The sequence below is a fragment of the Mauremys mutica genome, chromosome 10 (assembly GCF_020497125.1).
Source record: "Mauremys mutica isolate MM-2020 ecotype Southern chromosome 10, ASM2049712v1, whole genome shotgun sequence".
Taxonomy (NCBI): Eukaryota; Metazoa; Chordata; order Testudines; family Geoemydidae; genus Mauremys; species Mauremys mutica.
The window spans coordinates 43,036,192-43,051,601 of record NC_059081.1 but is presented as its reverse complement, the minus strand read 5'-3'; the positions used below and the strand labels follow the sequence as shown (position 1 = coordinate 43,051,601).

At 44.0% G+C, this 15,410-nt stretch overlaps 1 protein-coding gene and 1 long non-coding RNA gene across 5 annotated transcripts in view; both read left to right on the top strand.

Moving 5' to 3' along the window:
• The window catches only part of PDE11A (phosphodiesterase 11A), a 269,591-nt gene that overhangs the window by 44,590 nt on the left and 209,591 nt on the right, over positions 1-15,410 (top strand). The window lies entirely within an intron of this gene.
• Positions 5,804-8,166, top strand: LOC123378891. The gene is made up of 3 exons (XR_006582780.1): positions 5,804-5,842; positions 7,022-7,169; positions 7,897-8,166. It is a non-coding gene; the product is annotated as an uncharacterized LOC123378891 (long non-coding RNA).

Here is a 15,410-nt window from a genome sequence, read left to right as displayed (position 1 = left end):
TGCCACCCGCCCAGTTATCTGACTACAGACTCAGGAAGACACCATTATATTGGTTTACATTAAGAGGGCTTTCTTCACAACCCCATAAGAACTAGAGAGGTTATGCTTTCATTTATAAATATAGTAAAATCTGCAGAAACAGAGGGGCCACAAACCAGCTGCAAACTGAAAGCCACAGATTATATACCATTGCTTGAGATCATATGGGGAGTATTTACTGTCATGTTTGGCAGTTTGTGGGAATAGGCCTAGCTGTTGTAAATACATTACAAATGATTGTGGTACGCCTAACATGGGAAATCAATACCCTTTCTTGAGGAGTGTTGTACAGAATGTAATAGCATTAAGTAATTATGTCCACTAGGATATTTGGGAACATTAACAGAGAAGCAACTCTGCTTCCTTGTTTATTGCTTGGCAATTCAGTATTGTTCATTTTATCAAAATCACCCTGACTATGGATTCTCTTTATGTTCTTGTCTTAGTAAAATTCCAGAAGAATTTTGAGAAGGAAGGATCAATTCACAGAGACATTAACTTTTTTTTTTTAAAAGAAGAATTTAATCATCAAGTTCTCAGCTGGATTTAGAGTTAAATCATACCGTGGGTGTTTCTTCAGATTGTCTGCAGATTTTGAAGCATGCGGATGGTAATAGAAATCATTCTACATTCCACTGTGCCTGCTGGGTAGATCAGGGTGTTGCAGATCTAGCTATGGGAAGACTTTCCAGATCTGTACAGCCCAAACACATGGTCAGTTTTGTAGTATTATTGGTTCAGGAGGCCTTGTTCTTGCAGACAAACATGGAATGGGTTCCTTAGTTATTTTCCTGCCTGGATTTATTCAGCATATTTTCCCAACTGGAACTAAAGTTACCTCAAGCATACTTTTCTGTTTGAGCTGGAAGACTAAGGTAATAATAATTAATGCAAAAGGTTGTTCTACAATCTCTTAGTGAATTGAGGAAAATATTACAAAAGGTCAGAGAACTCCTTTGCTTGACTTCTATGTAGCCATATTTACTATCCTTAGGTGTACAGAGGAGTAGTCTAGAGGTCTCAGAAAAAGGACTATAAGTCCTGAGTTCTGATCCAAGCTGTGACACCAGTGTGGCCTTGAATAAGTCATTTAATCATTCTGCCTTAGTTTTCCTATCTATAAAATGAAGATAATACCTATCACTCATGAATATTGGAACAGTTGACCAAGTTAGTGTTTCTAGATTCTTTTGAAGATGACATGCTATTAAGAAGGAGAAACAGTAGCGATTACAGCAGTTTGTGATTTGTCAGTGAAGGGGAAGGCATGTCACAAAACAGCTTTTCACCTAGGCTGTGCTAAATCTCTTGAGCTTTGACTACACAGTGAAATTGACTGGAATAGCTATTGCAGAATATACTATTCTGGAATAGCATCAGATCTGAATACTCTGCTCCAGAAATAATTACTTTATGATCTTATTCCTCAGTAGGCATTCTGATCAATTTTCCCAAGTAGCCAAGGCCTTATAGTACCAGATATGGCACTACCTTCCTCAGTCAGCCGGATCCAGCCTTCGCATGCAATGGGTAGACAGGCCCTAACTCACCAAGAGTCTTAGACTCATCGGCTACCCTCACCTGGTTTAGCCCGCCAGTCGAGACGGTTTCCGGGGTGTGGCCGCTGTCGCATGCTGACAGCTACTTGGAGCCACAGGTGAGAGCTGGGTGTCAAGTGGGGACCAAAGTGGATGAGCTACTCCTAAGAGTATGACTGCTCCCCTATCAGAGGTACTACCCCTCCCTGACAACCCCATACACCCCAGGAAACCTGGTTCAATGGTCAGGAAGGCGGTGACAGCAAGCGTTGTGGAACGCTCAAGAGCACGACAAGACACATAGGCGTCCTGGTCATCCACTGCGCCCTGCCCTATCTCCAGCAGTCTCGACTCTTGTCCTGCCACTGGATACAGATAGGAACTGGGAAGAGAGAGTGAGGTTGACGTCACGCAACTCTCCCTCACTTTAATCCAATTCACACGCAAGTCTCAACATCATATCATATCACATCATATCAAGTCCTGTGGCGATGGGCGAGCGACGAAGCAGCAGGTGTGGATACACTGGGAGCTGTAGCCACAGACCTGCACACAGGCGGCTCAGGTATAATGGTCGTTCCTCACTGACCGAAGCAGCGGTGGAGCTCGGCATCTTCTTGAGCAACTGAGCAGCCCTATTCAGGATTGCACTGCTCACCTCCATAGAATGAGGAGGGGGCTAGAAAAGGTGCCCTAAACATTGCCTGCTTCATCTTACCCTGGCCAGCATACCGCAGCTGGCGGGGATCCCATAAAAGCGGTCGAACAAAAACAAAACTTAGAGTGACACTGATCACCATTGGCACATGGAATGTGCGCACGCTACTGGACAACATCACGGCAGACAGACCAGAAAGAAGAACAGCACTTGTCACCAGAGAGCTCGCACGCTACAACATTGACATTGCAGCCCTTAGCGAAACTCGCCTTGCTAATGAAGGACAGCTGTCAGAGTCAGGCGGAGGCTATACATTCTTCTGGAGTGGCCGCAGCAGTGATGAGCGTCGCGAATCTGGAGTTGGCTTCACCATCAAGAATCATCTTGTTCGGAAACTTGCCAGTCCCCCCAAGGGTGTGAATGATCGTCTCATGACAATGCAGCTTCCGCTTCAAAAAGGAAAACAAGCTACTTTGATCAGCGCATACGCTCCCACAATGACCAACCCAGAGGATGTGAAGGATAAATTCTATGAAGAACTAGATGCTCTGCTATCATCAGTTCACCGCACAGACAAGCTGATCCTGCTTGGTGATTTTAATGCAAGAGTCGGATGCGATGCCGCAGCCTGGGAAGGAGTCATCGGGAAAAATGGAGTGGGAAAGTGTAACAGCAATGGTCTGTTACTGCTGAAAACTTGTGCAGCACATGACCTTCTGATCACCAATACGGTCTTCCGCCTCCCTACTCGTAACAGGACTTCATGGATGCATCCCCGTTCCAAGCACTGGCATCTGATCGACTATGTCATCATCAGGAGAAGGGACAGACAAGATGTCAGGGTTACAAAGGCTATGTGCGGCGCTGACTGTTGGACGGATCACAGGCTCATAGTATTTAAAATGAAGCTCCGTATCATGCCGAAGAGACGACCACAAGGCTGTAAGGCTCTCAAAAGGATGAACCTGTCGAAGCTGAAGAACAGCCGCATCACTGAAAATCTAGCAGAAGACCTAGAGAATGAGCTTGCTGATCTTCGTATTGAGGATGACGCTGAGAGAGACTGGGAACGATTCCGCAACACCGTCCATACAGCTGCATCGAAGGTATTGGGGCCCTCCACACGCAGACGGCAAGACTGGTTTGACGAAAATGATGCAGAAATCCAGGCCTTACTTGCTGAGAAGCACCGCCTGCATCGCGCATATCAGAACAATCCATCCTCAGTGGCAGAGAAGACCACCTTTATCAACGCTCGCAGAACAGTACAGATCTGACTGCGCAAAATGTGGGACTTGTGGCTGAGCGCCAAAGCAGATGAAATACAGGCGTACGTGGACAGGAACGACTATAAGCAGTTCTATGAAGCCCTCAACACGCTCTATGGTCCACAGTCTTCTGGGAGCTTTCCCCTCCAGAACTCTGATGGCACTGTGCTCCTTACAGAGAAGACGCAGATTCTCCAGAGATGGGCTAAACATTTTGAAGCAGTTCTCAACTGCCCCTCAGTCATCAATGATGAGGCCATTGACAAGATGCCCCAGGTTGCAGTCAATGACTCCATGGATGCTTCACCAGAAGAGGACGAAGTGAAGAAAGCCATCAACCAGCTGTCAAGTGGCAAATCCCCAGGGTCAGATGCCATACCAGCAGAGGTGTACAAAGTCGGTGGACCTGTGCTGCTACGGAAACTCACTGAGCTGTTTCAGTCCTTCTGGAAGCAGGGATCCATTCCACAGGAATTTAGAGACGCGTCCATCGTGCACCTCTATAAGAGGAAGGGCAATCGCCAGCTATGCGACAATCACCGTGGAATCTTGCTGCTCTCTACAGCGGGGAAAGTTCTTGCACGGGTTTTGTTGAACCGACTGATCACTCACCTGGAGCAGGGCTTACTGCCAGAATCACAGTGCGGCTTCCGCAAGGGGCGTGGGACTATTGACATGATCTTCGCTGTGCGTCAGCTACAGGAGAAATGTCAAGAGCAGAACCGTGAACTCTACACAACTTTTGTGGTCCTCACGAAAGCGTTTAACTCTGTCAGTCGCCAGGGCCTGTGGAGGATCATGTCGAAATTCGGCTGTCCAGACTGATTCATACGAATGGTACGTCAATTTCATCATGGTATGATGGCTCGTGTCCTGGATAACGGTGAAACATCTGAGGCCTTCCCAGTCACCAACGGCGTCAAGCAAGGGTATGTTTTAGCACCCACTTTGTTTAGCATGATATTCTCTGCCACTCTGACTGATGCCTTTCAACACTGCACCGAAGGAGTAGGCCTGAAGTACAGAACCGATTTAATCTGAGGCGACTGCGTGCCATCACCAAGGTGAAGGAAACTGTACTTCGAGACTTTCTCTTTGCCGATGATTGTGCTCTGAATGCTAGTACAGAGCCAGAAATGCAAGCCAGTATGGACAAGTTTTCATCTGCATGCAACAACTTCGGCCTTACCATTAACATCAAGAAGACTGAGGTCATGCACCAGCCAGCTCCCCACACTCTGTACTCAGAACCGTCCATCACTGTAAATCGACAGAGACTTCAGGCAGTGGACCACTTCTCGTACCTGGGCAGTACCCTTTCTCGAGCAGTGTCAATCGATGATGAAGTAAAGTGCAGAATTGCTAAAGCCAGCTCTGTATTTGTCCGATTGCGCGCCAATGTCTGGGAACGTCGAGGGATCAGCCTACCAACGAGGCTGAAGGTCTACCGAGCAGTGGTGCTTCCAACTCTGCTGTACGCCTGCGAGATGTGGACTGTCTATTGGAGTTATGCACAAAGGCTCAATCACTTCCACATTTCCTGTCTGCGAAAGCTTCTAAAAATCAGATGGCAGGACAAAGTGCCCGATACTGAAGTCCTTATCAGAGCCAGTCTGCCGTCAGTTCACACACTGCTGATGAGAGCCCAGACCAGATGGGCCGGACATGTCGTGAGAATGTCAGACGAGCGCATTCCTAAACAGCTCCTCTACAGAGAACTCGCCCAGGGAAAGCACTCCCATGGAGGACAAAAGAAGTGGTTCAAGGACACGCTGAAGACCTCTCTCAAGTCCCTTGAGATTAACACCGCCACATGGGAAACCCTCGCACTGAACCGTCCAGCATGGCGCAGCCTCATTCACACAGGCAGTAATACCGCTGAGGCGAGGCGTACTGCTGAGGCTTAAAGAAAGCGTGAGCTGTGCAAGTCCAGAGCTGCCCGCACATCATCGACAGTGCCATCACATGTCTGCCCGACGTGTGACAGGACGTTCCATGCCCGATTCGGACTGATCAGTCATCTTCGGACGCACAGAGTCCGGTCATCGAATGAATGAGTTGTTGAGGTCTTCATCGACAACGATGGACGAACATCATATCATCATGGCACTACCTAATTGATGTGTGATAGGGCCCTCAGTGGCCAGACAGCATTTCTCCCAGCCACGGGGGAGGGTGGGATGGGGTGTTCAGGACCTGTTTTCCTGGCCTCCTCCCTATACAAGTCCTTTTAGTTTGGGGCAAGGCCCCACTAGTCCAGTTACCCCACAGTTAGAACTTCTCTATAGATTCCCCTTAGCCGGCGAAGACTTACTTGCCTCCAGCGGCTGCGTTGGCAGGTGAGTTGCAGGTCTGTGCTTTTAGGTAGACATACAGGGAGCTTCTGCCTCTTCACCAGTCAGCCCCTGACTGAGCCAGGCTTCCTTCTTTTCTCCCCTCTGCAGGCCTGGCATTGGCTACAGGTATAATGGGGCGGGTCTAGCTGAGCCCACAGGTGTTCTTTAACCCCTGCTGTGCCTGGCTGCAGTCTCTCTGCTCCTTCACAGTATGTTATATAGATCAACTGTTCTTGATATATAAATATTTTGTCAGTAGCAGCATATCAGCAGAACTTTTGCTGGTAACATTTTCCATCATAGACAAAGCCTAGGTCTTCCTCTTCATTGACATCAATCTCACAAAATACATACCATCACAGAGGTGGCACAAAGATTGGATGTCTGTATAATAGTCTGAAGCTATTAAGTGCACAAAAGTACTCTTATCTCATGTAATGGGTGAAATTAATTTAGCACTTCAACTAGCCTTCATTTTCACCAGTAAAAAACAATTCCAAACCAACCAAATTCATTTGGCCAAGCCACTCTCGCTTTTAGAAAAAAAAGTACAAAATTATGTATTGAAACCAATGCCTAGTTCTAGGAGCATATAAAGAAACTGTTTTTCTGGGCAGCAACTGAGGTAAGTCTTCTCAAATAAATCAGCAAAAAAGATCTGCCCCATGGGTCTGTTGGGACGATTTAGTCTTTTAGTGAGGTATTCAGTCTACTCTGTTACCAATAGCTGTTCTCCATAATAACTACAAGGTTTGATATATATTTTTGAATTAGCATTTCACATCTCCTGTGAATTTCTCATCTTTCGTGGGGCAGAGTGAAATGTTCATACAACAGTTCTTGCACTGCTCAAGGCCCTTTCTTGAGCAATGCGTGTTTATTAATTGGTTCACCACTTCTTCAATGGAAAGTGGATAGACACCAGCCTTTGTTACCTGGGCAGATTTACCAGGCACTTCAGTTGAACTCACTGGTAATGGCAAACACTAGAATAAGTTTATTAATTACAAAAGATGGATTTTAAAATGATGAAAGGCAAAAAGTCAGAGTAGCTACCACAAGAAAATTAAAAGATAAGCATGCAGTCTAAATTCTCAACCTTATTAGACTAGGCAATATCTGGACTAAGCAGTTTCTCACCCCACTGGGTACTGCAGGTTGGTTATTGTCTTTCATATGCAGGTTCTCCCTGTTAGCCTGGGACCAGTCTCCTCAACGCCAGTGTTCTCTTTGCCTTCACTGTGGGTGAGAGAGGAGAAAGGAGAAACCATGTGGCCTCCGTCCTGTATTTTATATCCTCTTTCCATGTGTTTGGAGAACACGAGTCCAGGTATGTCTGGTGGGCATTGCTAAGTCAACAGGTGTAATTGAGCAAGTCCCCTGGTGTGGCCTTGTGCAAGTGAGTCATTGACTTGTAACTCCCTTGCTGGACAATGACTGTTGATGGTTGTTCGACACCCGTGCGGGTGCTGGTTACCTCCCTGGTTGTTGTCTCTGGGGATCTAATATCTGGGCGACTCTCCAGCTCACATCATATTTTAGTGACAACCATACAACACAATGTCATAACTTCATATGCACTAATGATATACATATTTAGAAAGAACAGTGTTTTTCAGTAGATCATAACTTTTCCCATGATGCCTTATAAGGCATGCTTTATATGAAATATCACAATTATATACAAGGTTGAAAATGGGGTTACAGGGTGCTCCCCCAAGATGTAGAGTGTCACAGTTCCCTATAATAAAAAAGGTCCTGTAGGCTAATTTAGGACCGTGGTGGTCATTGTACAACCTCATTATCTTTGATTGGTCTGGACAATTGCAAGTGATTTGAATTTGTGTGTACCATCAATGGAATTGTTCACCAAAGGAATAGACTCCTGCCTGTAGTCTATAGAATTTTCCATCTGGGATGTGGCAGTGTTTCAGTGGCTATGATTAAAGCAGTAAAGGTGCAGTAGCCTTCACAATGGATATTGTCCCCTTCTATGTGGGCGAATGGCCAAGGATCTGTGTAGATGTAAATCCACCAGTCTTTTCCTTGTTTTTAAGGGTGACAGAACAAGGTAGTCCATGCTACTGATGTGGACCTTTCCCTTCACGGGGTCCCAACATCTTGTTCCTTCAGTTCCTCTGACCTGGGGGGACGAAGAAGGATTTGGACCTTATGTTGGAATACTTCACTGAAAGAAATTATAATGAATTGTTCTTGCTATTGTATCACTAGCAGACATCTATGTCCAGAATTGCTTTTGAAAGCGAGGGCAGAACCTCATTGCTCATTGACATTTTGATGTTGCTGCATCTCCACAACACAACAGAAGCCCCTGTTTTGTTCATCAATTAACATAATTGGCCTGCTTTGCTGAATGTTAATTTTAGCAAAAAATAAAATAAAAATCTGTTGTTGTTCTTATGAAAGATTTCAGAGTGCTATAATTGGTTGTGGATGTTGTGAAGTGTCATACTATTAGTGAAAGAACATAGAACACGAAGTACAACTTGTCAGATCACCTCCGACACTTAGTCAACAAGGATACAAATTGTTGTGCAGCCAAATTAGATTCCAAAACTTCAACCAACATTTAAGTAAATTAGCCAATTAAATTGCTAATGATAATTCCCTTCGCCTTATTCCCTTGGCAGGCAGACATTTAAGTAGACTTTAAAATAAATAGGATTACATTTTTAGAGCCACAACAATGTTGGAGTTGTCAGAAATAGTCACATTGTTTATAATAATGTATAATGGTTTAGTATTTCAGCAACAGAAAAGTGTTGCATGCTTTATATAAGTATGACAGAATAACTGAAGTGTGCAAAGAAAGAATTTCCTGTGCACTTTAGTGACACAGACAGGGGCACCAGTAAGGACATTTAATGTTAGGATGCTTTGTCAAAACTGTGTGTGAGCACATTAATTATTAGTGGAATTTGTCTGGAAACTTACTTCATTGAAGGTTTATCCCTATACATTTATCATCAAAACAAAGATCTTCACACCAGTACTTATGAAAGCTCCAGTCCTTGAACAGAACTTTGTATAATACTCTGATGGGTTCAGTCACAGACCCTTGGGACTGTTACCTGATGTGCTGAGACTACCTCTGAGCCCGTTTTCTCTGCCAGTTTGGACCTCCAGCACCCTGCCTTGTTGAGCCAGACACACAAGCCTGCTGCAGCACAGACCCAGGGTCTGAACCACACCCCCAAAGCTGCAGACTTAGCAAGTGCTCCTGTCTCCAGCACACAGACACCCAGCTCCCAATGGGATCCAAACCCCAAATAAATCTATTTTACTCTGTATAAAGCTTATACAGGGTAAACTCATAAGTTGTCTGCCCTCTATAACACTGATAGAGAGAGATGCACAGCTGTTTGCTCCCCCAGGTATTAATCTGGGTTCAATAATAAACAAAAAAAAGTGATTTTATTAAGAATAAAAAGTAGGATTTAAGTGGTTTCAAGTAATAACAGACAGAACAAAGTAAGTCACCAATTAAAATAAAGCAAAAACACGCAAGTCTAAGCCTAATACATTAAGAAACTGAATACAGGTAAATCTCACCCTCAGAGCTGTTCCAATAAGCTTCTTTCACAGACTAGACTCTTTCTTACTCTGGACCCGATCCTTTCCCCCAGGACAGCCCTTGTTAGTTCCAGCAGACATCTTAGGTGAAAAGCCGGGGATTCCACATGACTGGGACCCCTTTGTTCTGTTCCACCCCCTTATACAGCTTTGGCACAAGGCGGGAATCCTTTGTCTCTCTCTGGGTTCCCCCCCCCTCCTTCTCAATGGGAAAGCACTGGGTTAAAGATGGATTCCAGTTTCATGTGGACTTAATGTTCACATGTCCTGTGAGACTTCATTACTCACTCCCTGGCACACATGTACACAGGAAGTCCTACAAGTAAATAGAGCCATCTGCAGCCAATTGTCCTAGTTAATGGGAGCCATCAAGATTCCAAACCACCATTAATGGCCCACACTTTGCATAACTACAATAGGACCTCAGAATTACATTTCATATTCCTACTTTCAGATTCAAGAATGATACATTCATACAAATAAGATGAACACAGTAGATTATAAGCTTTGTAATGATATCTTACAAGAGACCTTTTGCATAAAGCATATTCCAGTTACATCATATTTACACTTATAAACATATTTCCATAAACATATGCAGGGGCGGCTCCAGGCACCAGCACGCCAAGCGCGTGCTTGGGGCGGCAAGCTGCGGGGGGCGCTCTGCCGGCGCCGCGAGGGTGGCAGGCAGACTGCCCTCGGCGGTTTGCCTGCGGAGGGTCCGCTGGTCCCGCCTGCAGGAGGTCCACCGAAGCTGCGGGACCAGCGGACCCTCCGCAGGCAAACCGCCGGAGGCAGCCTGCCTGCCGTGCTTGGGGTGGCAAAATCCCTAGAGCCGCCCCTGGACATATGGAGTGCAATGTCACAAGTACAATCTTGCAAAATCTTAATGTAAATTAAGTAGCCACTTGCCTACTTTGCCATAGTAATGGGAAGGAGGGGGGTAATTTAAAAAAACCAAATGTGATGTTACTTGCCTGTCTAAAAAAAATATGAATGGAGAATAGAATTTTTATAAGGCTGGTGTTGCAGTTATAGAGCAGGCTGTGCTTCAGACCTCTTTTTGTCCCTCTTGAGTGCACCCCTTTGAGGGCTGGTATTGCTACCTTCATCCGGGTTTGAACCAGGATCCTTGGGTTGCAGCCCCCTGCTTATTACCCCTGTTAACCCAATAGGCCCAACTGTGTTTTGTACCCGCAAGTTCTTCTCCCCTGGGAGCCTGACAGTGATTAAAGTGACTCTCAACCAACTTCTTCAAAACAAAGCTGTATTTATTGACTGCAAAGATGCATAGTGCCCAGAGCAAAAGATTAAAACAAAACAAACAAACAAAGCCTAAATGTTTATTTTCCTTTAAAAGGTCGACTTAATCTTTCCTTGAAAACTTTGGTAAGCTACATTCAGCCCAATTACCTCCATCTCTAGGTTGTGAGAAGCAAACTGCCATGCTACAAGTATGTCTTTCTGTCTCCTTGCATCCCTCTCATCACTCACTGAACAGCTGTGGGAAACTCACATAAGCCCCTTTCTGCATAGGCCAGGACTTTAAGATTTTTAGAATCCCCAGTATTGCCAACCCCAAATGTTCAAAAATCATGTCAGGCTCACGAAAATCATGAGATTGGTTTTAAAATCATGATGAGATTATGTAAAAATATTAGATTTGGTGTTCTTTTTATTTGCCTTCTGCTTTTTGAGCCATTAGGGGTCTTTAGCACTAGAGTCACTTTTTGAGCTTTCTCCAAAGCCACACAGGCTAGAAACTTACTTTTTCCTTTAAGAATGAAGGCTGAAATCATCACATATTCACTTGATTTCAGGAGCTGGGGCTTTAAGAAAACAGTAATTATCATGACACTTATCACCAAGGCCATCCTTAGGCATATGCAGCATACATGGCTGCGTAGGGCAACCGAAAATTTGGGGCACCCCTGGGTCTTAGTGTCCACCCTTCTGCTTCTTCCTATCCCTGTTCTGACTTTTCCTGCAGGCTCCCACAGATAGCTGCTTGCAGCCTGGGGTAAGTCTTCCTCTGGAGGGGATCTAGTAACTTAAAAGTAAAAAAGCCTTCCAGCCTGGGAGACCTATTAGCACAACACTGAAACTGTTAAAAAGCCATTCAAGTGGTAATGAAGCCATTTAACAGGCATTTGCCAACCCCCACTATATACTGTCTGTTTCTGAATTTACTGACAAAAACAGTTGTGCATTACTTTAATATTTACTCAGAACATGTTAGTCTACAGGACCTTAGTTTAAAATTTTCTTTAAAAATATTTCACTAACGTGTTGCTGAAGATTATGCAAGGATTTTTTAGAGATGTGATTTTATAGATTTTTAGATGTACAATCTGAGTATTCATGTTTAGCCTTAAATGCTTGGATCTTCAGACAGTTTTTTTTAAAAAAATCCTTCAAAAGACACCACCCTACTCTAAAATACACATTTTCATTTTAATTACCATAGTACAAAAACTTGCTTCAAAAGTCTTCCTCTCCTTTCTGTCCATCCCTTTTTCCCTTCACCCTCCTGTTGAAGAGAGCTCTTAAAGGGATAACACCCCTTTCCTTCCAGATAGCTGGGCAAACAAGTTTTCCTTTCTTTACTTCTATTTGATGAACTAGTTTTAAGAGAACTCTCCAGCAAAGCCAGTACCTTAGTAAGATATAAAATCCTTTGTTATGCCTAAAATCTTTGGAAACATATTTTTTAAAGATGTTTATGAAATTTCACCAACTCTATTGTTATGGAGATCACACAAAGGAAATTAGTGTTCCCTTTTTCTAAAAGCAATGAATATTGTTATAAACACACTAAACCTCTGTGACTGATTAATTTAAAATAATATTTTTGTTTCAGTGAGTTAAATATGTAGTAATCTGGAATGATTACTTTATCAAGGTTTAAGAGTACATTTAACATATAAAATCAGCTTAGAAATACTAAGAAAATGTAAAACAGAGAAGAGCTGCATCATGTATTCCATAATATTTAATGTTGTATTCAGCAGGACAGCTGACTTGCCCTTACTACAAAGTTTTTGCAAATAAATCTCTGACAAACTTCAGGGTATATCAAAAAAACTGTGACTGACATTTTTTATTCCCAAGTTTAGTGCTTTTAATTAGGTACCTTCTGCATGTCCAGTCTTCACCTTCTGGCATGCAGAGGAAAACGTGCTCCATTTTCTTTAGAAATAAATTGCAGAAGAGTGGTTTTTTCAAATGTCATTTGCTTCATTTGGGTTCAGGGATTTGGCTGGAAGGGACGGGGAGGGAAGAGAGGAGGGAGACAGTGGGGAGAGGGCAGGGCCTGGGTGGAGTGGGGTGGGGCCTGGGGCAGAGCAGGAGTGGAGTATGGGCAGGGCCACAGGCAGAAGAGGTGGGCTGGGGAGCTAGCCTCCCCAAGCAGCAGCTTCAGCCACCGCCATGACAGCAGGTAAGAACGGGTCGGCTCCCGCACATCCAGTGTGCGCTGCAGTCTCCTTAGGCAGGGGCCATATTCATAGAGCCGAATGCGCCGGCGCCGCGCATTCTTTGTGAAGGAGAGGGTACGGGGGTCTCTGAGGGGAACTGTGACTCTCCGCTGCTGTGAGGCGGGCTGGGCAGCTCGGTATCCTTTGCTGCCCTGCTTATGACATAAATCTCCTTCAATCTCAGGTTTTAGTCTGGGAAGACTAAAGCTTCCAAGCCTGGTTCCAGCGAGGCAGGGGCATTTCTTAAATAACGGCTTCCTCTATTGTTACCTTAAGGAGCCTTATCTCAATCATTGCTTTGGTTCTTGTTTCCCCCAACCACACCCTCTGATTTCATTCTGAGCAGTAAGGCAGTATAATGTAGGTAAGGCCTGGCCTGACATATGTTAATAAAAATACAGATCTCATTCTTCACAACTGGCATAAGTGTTTAGTAACATGCAGGAACTCAATTTCATTCAGCGGTATTACCATGAGGGAAGGTAACCTCTTTAAAACAAGTGGAATTTTAAGCATCCAGGACAGCAATATTCAGTCATTATCCTCTTTTTCTAAAATAGGAAACATGCTGTTTCAGTGGAAACAAATATCCAGAAACAAAGTAATTATATTCCTGGTAGGATTTGTCAGCAGTCAATACTGGTACTATAGTCTTACTGTGCTTTCATTAGATGGTGGCACTGTAATGGCTCTGAAACTTTGGGTTTCCTCAGAAAGTTGGTTTTGCTTTCCCTACTGATCGCAGTTGGATTTTTTTAGTGGCTTGGTTTTCAGAGGTGTTACACCTGTAATTCCCACTGAGCTCAATGGGAATTGCTGCAGCTTTCCAAAAGTCAGGTAATAAGGGAATTTCTGACAAGCTGCAAGGCTATCATCGGGACACAAGGGATTACTCCATTCTTTTGACCTCATATCTGTGTCAGACTTCTTAGCTACAACTTTGGTTTTTGCCTCCAATGGATGTCAGCTTATAAACAGGCAATGTTAGTCCAAACATAATCAAGAATGCGTAGATTAGTGTGTGATCAGTATCAGACCTTGCCCCATTGAAATCTGTACCTTTTGGTTAAGTCTTCCAGATTTTTCTTTTGTGTATTGCAAGAATTATTTCACTTGAAGGACATTATTAGTCAGAGCTTAAATTCAGCTGGAGGCCATCTGGAGCAGAGCTCCGGTAAATATTTTCAAACCCATGGAAGCTGCGACGCACCCCGCAGGGCTCAAGAGAGAAGCCCTGGGGTTTCGGGAAATAGTCTGTGACAAATTTAAGCCCTGTTATTAGTTACCTGTTTGTATTGCAGTAATGCCTAGGGGCTTGGCTACACTTACAAATTTGCAGCGCTGCAGCAGGGTGTGAAAACACACCCTCTGCAGCGCTGCAAATTGCGGCGCTACAAAGCGCCAGTGTAGTCAAAGCCCCAGCGCTGGGAGCCGCGCTCCCAGCGCTGTCCGTTATTCCCCACAGGGAGGTGGAGTACGGACAGCGCTGGGAGAATTTTCTCCCAGCGCTGGCGCTTTGACTACACTTAGCGCTTCAAAGCACTGCCGCGGCAGCGCTTTGAAATGCAAGTGTAGCCAAAGCCTAGGAGTCCCAGTCAAGGACCAGGACTTTTTTGTTCTAGTCCCTGTTCAAATACAGATTTTAAAAAAAAAATAAAAAAGGTCCTTTTTCCAAGGAACTGACAGTCTGAGGACAAGGCAAGAGACAAGTGAAGGCAGATAGACAAGGAGTACAGGGAAACAATGAAACAAAAAATGAAAATCAATTAGTATTCTCACTTTATTTTTAGCATTGCTACTACTTGCAGGTTAAAATGATGGAAGGACCTCACCTACAAACAATAGGGTTGTACCTCTTTTAATCTAAGCTTGTGTTAATGACTCCTGTTTATTCACGGGTAAACAAGCAACATCCAAATGCTTCTTACCAATGCTTTCTTCTTTTTCAAAAAAAGAGAAAAAGAAACCCCCCTTAATATTACTTCCCCCACTAGGCATAAAATAATGCATTTAGGTACCAACAGAAGCAGTTCCTTGAAAGTTCAGAATAAGCTTCCATTAATGGTTGTTAGGGAGGAAGGAATTAAATGTCTTAACTATGGGATCTGAAATCCTCCAAACATCATAGAGAAAAATCTTAATTATAGTATTCTCCAAAGAGTGCTATAAAATGTAAACTCACAAAAGCTAAATTACATTTAAATTAGCTAATTCAGATTTAAAAGTTTATTAGAAAATATTTGAAATTGAACGATACAGAGAGTTGAAACATCAGATATTGGTCATTGGAGGTGACATACAGAGTATAGGGCGATTTTGTGTTTTAGAATTAGATGGCACATAACATAACATATACAGTCTGTAATGTCCCCAATGCGGGGTATACGGTTGGTGAGTTCGGGGTACAGTCACTACACATGATCTGAGCTCAAAGAGCCAAGATTATTACTTCATCTAAATAAATTCCACCAGTATCCTGTCCACTTACGTTGCAGCCAAAA